Source organism: Petaurus breviceps, unplaced genomic scaffold (assembly GCF_028583685.1).
Source record: "Petaurus breviceps papuanus isolate PSGF00001 unplaced genomic scaffold, PetGlider_PUasm1.0 90849, whole genome shotgun sequence".
Lineage (NCBI taxonomy): Eukaryota > Metazoa > Chordata > Mammalia > Diprotodontia > Petauridae > Petaurus > Petaurus breviceps.
Window position 1 is genome coordinate 8,303,961 of NW_027187361.1, and position 9,535 is coordinate 8,313,495.

Here is a 9,535-nt window from a genome sequence, read left to right on the forward strand (position 1 = left end):
CCTCAAAAAAAATAAGGAATTTTTCACAAAGTTGAAGTTGCTTAATGTGAATTTACTCAAGAACTGCATTTATTTGAGGAAGCATTAATATGCATATTACAATCCCATGATATGAGGGCGGAAGATGGGGAAGAGAGAAAGACTGTGTGCCAGGTGAATTCATTGAGAAAGGAAGGGGGATATTCATATTGTCAATATTTGACAACCACCAGGATCTGGATTGAGTGACAAATTTGATTTAAGTGGACCTTAAAGGAGGAGAGGTTGCTGAGTGATGATGTCAGAGACAGTCTGAAATGGGAAGAAAAGAGTATTCTAATTCTTCCACTATGGGCATTGTGAGAGAAATTTAGAGAGTACTGGAAAGGGTGACAAGTGAAATGTTTTCATCAAGAGGCAATAAAGTCTCAGTCAGGACAAGAAGATAGAAGGAGTGAGGAAGTGAGAGATTTAAGATCAAGGGAAGTTTGTTAATTATGGGACAAGTGTTCCAAAAAACACAGAAAATGTTCAACTTTTAAGTGAATAGGAATAAGTGAGCTTGAAGTTAAGAATAAAAGATGAGTTTGTACAGAAGCAGTTATGATTCAGAGTCATTGGGGATGGAACAAGGATGAAAAATGGGAGTATGGTGACCACTGAGGAATTATTATAAGCTGAGTATAAATGGCTATAGAGAGGCTAGCAAAATAATTCACATTGTTAGCCTGATATAATCCCTGTATGTCCAGCCTAAACCAGGTGATGTTGCTGCATTCACTGAGTTTCAGTGGGCTCACCTCTTGCAAGGCAGGAAAAGAAAGAAGTAGGTGAGTCTGTAAGGATGCAATAGTTGATTGCTTGAATTACAGATAATGTCCAGAACTAGGTGTTGCTTCCTGAGTCAGTTACAAGAATATATGGTGAGTTTGGGGTCTAGTCCCATGGATGTAATATTGTCCTTGAAATAATAGAATTGACCTATCCCTGTACATGGCTAAGAAGAATAGCACAGTGCCCAGCACCTAGGTGGTTAATAAATATTTGATGACTGAAATATAGTCGGTCTTTCACAATATATCCACTATGGAAATGTTTTGCACAACTATGCATGTACAACCTATATTGAATTGCTTATCTTCCCAGTGAGGGTGGGTGATGAGGGAGGAAGGGAAAGAATCTGGAATTCAAAGTTTTAAAATCAAATGTTTAAAATATATTATTATAATTATTTTACATGTAACTGGTAAATAAGATATACAGGCACTGATGCATAGAGATCCACCATGCCCTACTGGAAAGCTAGAGGGGGAATGGGGGAAGATATATGAGAGAGCAGATTGGAGGAGGGGATATTCAATGGGTAGGGAAAAATGGGGAGAAAATTTGTAGCTCAAAATCATGTGGAAATGAAAATTGTAAACTAAAAAAATAAAAAAAAAGAATTAATGAAAAGAAATACAATGGAAGGTGCCCTTACAACCAGATATAAGATCATCATAAAGCAATAATCATCAAACCACTTATTACTGGCTAAGGAATAGTGTGGTGCATCACTGGAATATGTTAGGTACAGAAGACACAGTAGTCAATGACTATAGTAATCTTTTGATAAATAAACCCCAACTCTAGCTTCTGGAATAGGAACTCATTATTTTACAAAAAAAGAACCAAAAAACTTTTGGGACAGTTTGAAAGTAGTATGGTGGAAACTCAGCGTAGAGGAACATCTTACACTGTATACAGTGATAAGGTGAAAATCGTGCAAGATTTATACATCAAGGATGAAATATAAGCAAATTAGGAGAGCAAAAATTGCTTATCTGTTAGATCTCTGGAGAAGGGAAGAATTTATGAGCAAACAAGAGATAAAGAACAATGTAAAATGAAAAATGAACTAATTTGATTGAATTAAATTGAAAAGTTTTTGCACAACTGAATCCAATGAAATCGATATTAGAAGGAAAGTAGAAAGTTGGAAAGTTTTTACAACCAATGTCTCTGATGAAGGCCTGTAAGGGTTATGGGATTTAAAGATCTTCCATGCCCCATTGGACTTGCTGACATAGCAGGAAGGGGCGGAGCAAGAGGAAGCGGAAGCCAAGCTAGAGTTCCTGTGGTGGCTAGCAGTGGCGGTGACGGTGGCAGCAGCAGCAGCAGAGGCAGTGGCAGCAGCAGCGCGAAGCCCTTTTTGGAGTCAGCCAGAATTTCTGCTAAGGACTCCTGCTGAGGACTGCCAGGGGCCAGAGCTGCTGGGAGCACATTTCCGGGACGCTGGGTGGTTGCTGTGAGTGGGGAGAGGAGGACCTTTGCCTAAGGTAGCCTGTTCTGTTTTAAAGGCTTGAGAATGTGGGTGCTTTCTACTTTATCTACCTGTGCCAATGTCATAACTACTCTGATGGCTTTCACTTTCTGGTTTTGGGACTCAGTCTTTTGGTATTTTAATAAATTTTCTAGCTTATACCCCCATATGGCAAGCATGATGTATTTTGTGATGGATAATTATATCAGCATATCTGTAATTTCCATAGGCATTGTGAATATGGCATTGCTGATACAAGGCCTCATTTCAAAAACATATAGAGAACTGAGTCAAATATATAAGAACACAAATCACTCCCCAATTGATAAAATTGTTGACAGGATATGAACAGATAGCTTTCAGATGAAGAAATGAAAACTATCTATAGTCATATGAAAAAAAAATTCTCAAACACTATCGATTAGAGAAAAGAAAATCCAAACCACTCTGAGGTACCACATCCTACCTATCAGATTGGCTAAAATAACAAGACAGGAAAATGATAAATGTTGGATAATATGTGGAAAATTGTGACACCAATGTTTTGTTGGTGGAGTTGTGAACTGATCTAACTGTTCTGGAGAGCAGTTTAGAAATATGCCCAAAGGACTATAATACTGTACATACCCTTTGACCCAGCAATGCCACTTCTATGTCTGTACCCCAAAGAGATCATAAAAAAGGGAAAAGGACCAACAAATGAAAACATATTTAGAGCAGCCTTTTTGTAGTTGCAACATATTAGAAATTGAGTGGATAGATACCCATTAATTGGGGAATGGTTGAACAAGTTGTGGTATATGCATGTAATGAAATATTAATGATCCATAAGAAATTATGAGAAGGCAGACTTCAGAAAAATCTGAAAAGACTTGCCTGAACTCATGCTGAGTGAAGTAAGTAGAACCAGGAAAACATTTTTCTCAATTACAGCAACATTGTGCTATGATCAACTTTGTTACACTTACTTTTCTGAGTAATTCAGTGATTTAAGACAACTGCAAAAGACTCATGAGGGAAAATGAAATCCACATCCAGAGAAAGATCTATGGAGTCTGAATTCACATTGAAGTATATTATTTTCTCTTTCTTTTCTTGTCATTCTCATAGTTATTCTCCTTTGTTCTGAGTCTTCTTTCACAACATAAGTAATGTGGAAATGTGTTTAATATTATCATACATGTATGTCCTATATCAGATTGTTTGCCATTTTGGAGTGGGGGAAATGGAAAGAGAAGAAGAAATTTTAGAACTCAATCTTATAAAAGGAAATGTTGAAAACTAAAAATAAATCAATTAAATTAATACATATATGTATGTGTGTATAAACAGCAATACTATCCGACTGAGGGACCTAATATGTCCCTACTCAGAACTTGACAAATTCACCCAAAAGATAAGGAAGAAATGTAAAGAGAGAAATGGAATATTAGAAAAGTTAGATATATCACAGGCCATTCTCATGATTTACGCATAAAGGGTGACATAATAATCAAATTAGAAGATCAAGGAATAGGTAAATCTCATATTAATGGGGGAAGACTTCATGACTAAACAAGAGATGGAGAACATTGAAAAATGTAAAATAGATCATTTTGATTATACTAAATTAAAAAAAAAGCTTTTGTACAAACAAAACCAATGCAACCATGATTAGAGGGAAAGTAGAAAAATGAGAAACAATCTTTATAGCTTGTGTCTCTGATAAAGGTTTCATTTGCCAAATATTCAGAGAACTGAGTCAAATTTATCAGAATTCAAGACATTCCCCAATTGATAAAAGTCAAAGGATATGAACAGGCATTTTTCAAATACAAAAAATCAAAGCTATTTATAGGCAAATGAAAAAGTGCTCTAAATCACTTTTGAGTAAAAGAAATGCAAATTAAAACAACTCTGATCTGCCATTTCATACCTATCAGAGTTCTTAATATGACGGAAAAGGAAAATGATAAATATTGGAAAAGATGTGGGAAAATTGGGACCCTTGTCCACTGGTACTACAGTTGGGAACTGATCCAAACATTCTGGAGAGCAATTTGGGATTATGTCCAAAAGGACATACTTTTTTGCAGACCATTTTCCTCAATAATACAAATAATAGGTCTGTATAACAAAGAGATTATAAGATAGAGAAAAAAACCTACACATGCAAAAATATTTGTAGCAGCTCTTTTCATGGTGGCAATATATTGGAAATTTAGTGGTTACCAACTAATGGGGGAATGACTGAAAAAGTTGTGGTATGTGAACCTAATGTAATACTATATTGTTCCATAAGGAATAATGAGCAAGTAGCCTTCAGAAAAACATGGAATATCTCACATGAACTGATGCTGTGTCAATTGAGCAGAACCAGTAGAAAACTATACTTACTAACCACTTTATTGATCAACTATGAATTACTTGACTATTCTCTCTGACATTATGATCCAAGACAAGTACAAACGACATGTGAAAGGAAATATTTCCAGCCAAAGAACTGAATGACTCTGAATGTGGTTCAAAGTATATATTTTTTCACTTTATTCTTTCTAGTGGTTTTTCTTCCTTTTGATATGTGACTAATATGGAGATATTTTTTGCTTAATTACAAATGTATAGACTATATCAAACAGCCTGCTATTTCCAAAAGAGGGAAGGAAAGGGAGAGAGGAATAAAAATTGGAAACTCAAAATCTTGTGAAAATGAATGCTAAACATTTTCGTGACATGTAACAGGAGAAAAATAAAATAGTAAAAAAGGGGGGGAAAAGATCCACTAAACTGTTGATTGAATTCATCAACTTATTGGTGTAAGTGATATTTTTATGGTCCCTAAGATGTGGTCTCATATGTTTGAATAACTGACTTTCTTTTTTTTTAATTCCATTTATTAAATTTATGTTGTTACACTTTCTTATTTTAGATACAATAATATACTATTTTTTCAAGAATCTGCTAAATCACAAATGGTGTATTTGAAACTAGATTGAAATTGAACCTTGTATTACCAAATTAGTAAGGGTTTGCTTAACCATAAAATTTGTAAATGTAAGATTATAAAGGTAAATAAATGAATCTATTAATGAATGACATGTAATATAGTAAATAAGATTCAAAACATCCTATAAATGTAGACATCTTTCAAGGGCTTTAAATAAAATATCTCTTATGTAAATGAATGCTATTTTTAAACATTTGGTCATGCAGCCTTGTGGGTATAGTTCCAAATTGTTATCCAGAATGGTTGAATCATTATACCATTTACCCAACAACACCTTAGTTTTTTTTTTTTTTATTTTCCCACATGCCCTCCAACATTTTCTCATATTTGTTTCTTCAGTATTTTTGTTCCTCCTTTATCAAGGTTTTAATTCTTTTTAAAAATGATTTTCTCACATCACTCTCATTTTTCTTTGCAATACTTCCTCTTCATCTCTTACTTGATGTTTTTAATACTTTTTACCCCTTCCATTCCTGATACCAATTCATTTTTCTTCTTGGGGGCTTAGGCATTTTAACTTTGCCTTTTTCAATGTGTTTTGATCTTTCTTTTAACTATAGTAAGTTTCTATATCCAGAAGTTTTGTCTGTTGTTTTCTCATTTTTCCCAGCCTATTTCTTGACTTTTGACTCTTTGCTAAAGTAGGTTTCTATTTCCAGTGTGGAGGGTACACTTTCCCAAGCTTCAGGGGTTTTGTGCAACTGTATTCACAGATACTTCTAGGGATTCATACGTTTTAAATTCTTCCAAGGTTACATGATATAAGGAAAGGTGTTTTTATTCTTCTCCTGATCTGTGTTCAGCTGTAGGAGAGATGATACGCATTCTTTTCTTCCTTGGAACTGTGAGAAGGCTCCCTGCTACCCTGTGATTGAAAGCTTTGCTATGCTGCTGCTCCTTCTCACCCTAAGACTGCTGCCTAGCACTGGAACAAAGATCCTAGTATGGACAATGCAACAGAATCCTGCCCTAAGTGCCAGCAAAGGGATTACTGGAATCATCTTCTGACCAATTGTCTGATCCCTTACCCTCTGCTGGTGAAGAGGTCTGAAAATTACCATTGTTGCCACTGATTCAGTGGCCTCAAGGTCTGCTTCTGTTTTGCTGAACTGTGCCCCACTCTCACCCTGATGCAACAGACCTTTCCTGCTGACCTAACTTGGGCTGGAAAATTGTTTCACTCAATCCTTTTTTGGGGGTAGTTCTGTCATTCTAGAATTGATTTGAGAGATTATTTTAAGGTATTTGGAAAGGTTAGGGACATAGCTTGCGCAAGTGCTTGACTTTTCTCCTCCATCTTGGTTCTTCCTCCTAAGCAGTTCTTATCTTGAGTGATTTGTTGTACATCTTTTTTAATGTGGCCAATTCTGATTCATTATTTTTTCTTTAGTATTTGGGTTCCTCTTTTAACAAAGATGCTGACTGTTTTCATGATTTTCTTAATTCACATTTTTTGAAAATTTCCTTCTCTTTCTCATTGTTTTTACTTTTTTTAAATTTATTTCAAGAATTATTTTTGGGTCTAAGACCAATTCACATTTTTTCCCCTTAGGGCCTTTGGACGTAGCAGTTTTATTATATTGTCTTCTGAGTTTCTGGTTTAATTTTTTCTTTAACCATAGTAACTCCCTATGATTGGGTTCTTTTGCTGTTGTTTGCTGACTTTTCTAGCCTATTTCTTGACTTTAAACATGATGCTAAATTTGGGCTCTTTTCCCTATGTGAAGGCAGAACTGTCACAAGTTTCAGTGTTTTTATGCAGCTGTTTTCAGAGCCCATTCCTGGATTCTGTAAGTTTTCAGTTAATCCAAGGTGTGCCTATTACTCTCCTGGCTTCTGTTCTGTTCTGTGAGTGATCATGCACACTATTTCCCATGCTTGAATTGTGATCAGAGTTCCTGCTCCCCTGTGCCCACACATTGTGGTCTTCTAGTGCTTCTCCTCACCCTTGCACTGCAAACTCAGGATTGTGACCTGTTTCCCCACAGGGGCATTGCAAATAGTCTCTTACCCTGTGCAGCAAAGGGAAACTTGTAATCTATTTCTGACCAGTTGTATGATATACTTTATCATCTATAAATTAAATGCTCCAGAAGGTGCTGTGCAGATTTTGGTGACCCATAGGCTTGCAACTGGTTTAATGGAGCATTGTCTGGATAACCTGTACTCCTCTCCTCTCTGTGTGACAGAACTTTTTTTGCCGACCTAGGTTATCTTTGGCAAGAAAATTGTTTCTCTTCATGCATTTGAGGGTTCTGGTATTCCAAGGTTGAGGTGTTATTTTAAAATTTTGGAGTTGAATTTAGGAGACCTCAGGAAAATACCTTCCTTGTGTCTTCCATCTTGGCTCTGCTCCTCCTGGCAATTTTTTAAATGAGTCTCATTTTTTCTTTAAGGCAGGAAAAAAGTTTGGAAATCTTCTCATAGTAGAGCTGCCAATTCTGATCCTAGTGAAACTGACAAGAAGATTAAAGCCAATATGCTGATAATTAGTTCTGTAAAATATAAATAAACTAATCCCATCACCACCAACAACAATGAAATATAAAATAGCCTGGGAGATTAAATGAAATCAGTGACCTCAAGCTATACTTGGAGCACTACTGTAGAATAGAGATCTTTTTAAAAATAAAAAGTAATTGAGAACAGTCTAATATCTTTCCTTTCATCCAATCTTTGAACGTAATCTACTAAGGATATTATAAATATATTAAAACAATATATCTTTTAGTAATATTAGTATTTTTCTGAAGTTTCATAAATTGAAAGATGTCTAAAACTTTTGTAATAATGTGAAATGGGTTGTTGACATTCCTCCTGCTAAAATATGTTATTTTATTATTAGTTAATATTGATTTTATTACATTTACATTTCCTTATATTTTTCCATATCATTTTCCTAAAGTATATGTCCTCCAATTTTAATTTATGTGGTTTTCTCAATATTAATATCTAATAAAAGCATTTATTAAACAGACCATACTGATAACATAATGGACAAAATTTAAGCTCAGTTAAATTTCTTGAAAGTAGGATTAATTTTATATAAAACTGACTGAGCTTTCTAATACAAACATTTGAAGAATTACATAAAACTTGCACTTATTTTTCTGCACATGGGTTTCTATTTTCCTTTATAATTAGTGTTCAGAATACTGTTTTACTGATTAATGAAAGTAAACCAAAAAATAGTATGTATGCATGCAAAAATTTTGTACAGTTAAGGAGTAAAATAACTTCACCTGTTTCTGCTGTAATAGCTCAATTCATCAATCCCATCTTCTACATCATAATTTATTTCTCATTTTTTTGTGGGGCTCAGGATTGCACTATACCTGTAAAGGGGCAAACAGAACATTATGGAACCATAGATACCATATGGCAAATAATCATTTTAAACCTTCCCAAAGAAAAGGAAATCTGTAAATGCAATGACTCATAACACTTCCTTACTTCCCCACAGATTTTAAAATGCTTTCCAGAATGTATTATTAAATAACTTGTTACTGTCATTAGTTATAAGTATAGGATGAAGACTAAATAGGAAGTCCTATGATGCCAAAAGAATTAATAGGCAATCATCCTGTGCTTATTGTTGATACTTCTAGATGAACTGGGTGTGTTGAGAGGAACTGTCCTCTCTCTATCCTGTAACTAAATAAAATAAAAGATGAATGTTAGTGTTTGTGTATGTGATTATGCATTGCTATCTAAAATTCTGTTATAGGTATTTCAGACTACACCAGGAAGATTGTATCTGGGACCAAATCCCCTTTCTTATTCTATATTAAATAACAGAAACTGGTGTATATACATTAAAGTTACTCTTGCCTTATGCATGCACTAGTAATAAAGAACAGAAAATATTGACTAATAAAAACATAAAAATATACAATGATAAGGAGTTTAACTGAGAATTAGAATTCTTGGAATGCTTTTGTCACTGAATATTTATGCAGATGGCTTTTGGCAAAGTAGTGAAAGGTATCATTTGTTATTTAGATTTATATGGTCATTTATATAGAAAACAATTGATTTCATTATAAAAATTAAGTAAAGAAGCTCTATTTTTATTCTCCTCCTGTAGACAATAAAGCTGAGACTTAAGAGAGTTCAAGTCATTCGCAGTATTTAAATATGCTTTATGTATTAAAGATCTAATATTATTCTAGAGCTTTTGATTCATAGCCCAAAGTTCTTTTTTCTTTGCTATTTAGTATTTTATTTCCCCCAGTTAAAGATAAAAATAATTTTTTTACATTTATTCT